Source organism: Camelina sativa, chromosome 6 (assembly GCF_000633955.1).
Source record: "Camelina sativa cultivar DH55 chromosome 6, Cs, whole genome shotgun sequence".
In the NCBI taxonomy this organism is placed as follows: domain Eukaryota; kingdom Viridiplantae; phylum Streptophyta; class Magnoliopsida; order Brassicales; family Brassicaceae; genus Camelina; species Camelina sativa.
In genome coordinates this window covers 9,668,124-9,668,500 of record NC_025690.1, presented here as the reverse complement: position 1 = coordinate 9,668,500, position 377 = coordinate 9,668,124, and positions in this window count along the sequence as shown.

Sequence of the window (377 nt, the reverse complement as noted above, 5' to 3'; positions counted from 1 at the left end):
AAGAGTGATAGACTAAATAAGATAATGAGTATTTATAGGAAGAGAAATTATGAAAAATTACATTTAAAAAAATGAGAGTTACAATTCTAATTTATTGTTTTGTTTTAATACAATTGATTAATACAACTTAGTGGAGAAATAAAGTTAACGCATAATTTATAGGGGAACTTTATATGATTTTAGTTTTATATTATTTGAGTTAAATATAAAAATTAATTGTTTTTAAATTTATGTTTTAATATAAATATATATTTTGTTAAAATTGCATTGCCAAGTGAACCGATAAAGAGAGAGTGAAACCTTACTTTTATATATATGATTCTATATTTGCATTTGTGTACCAATTATTTGTGATATTTATGTTAATCGTCATCCGA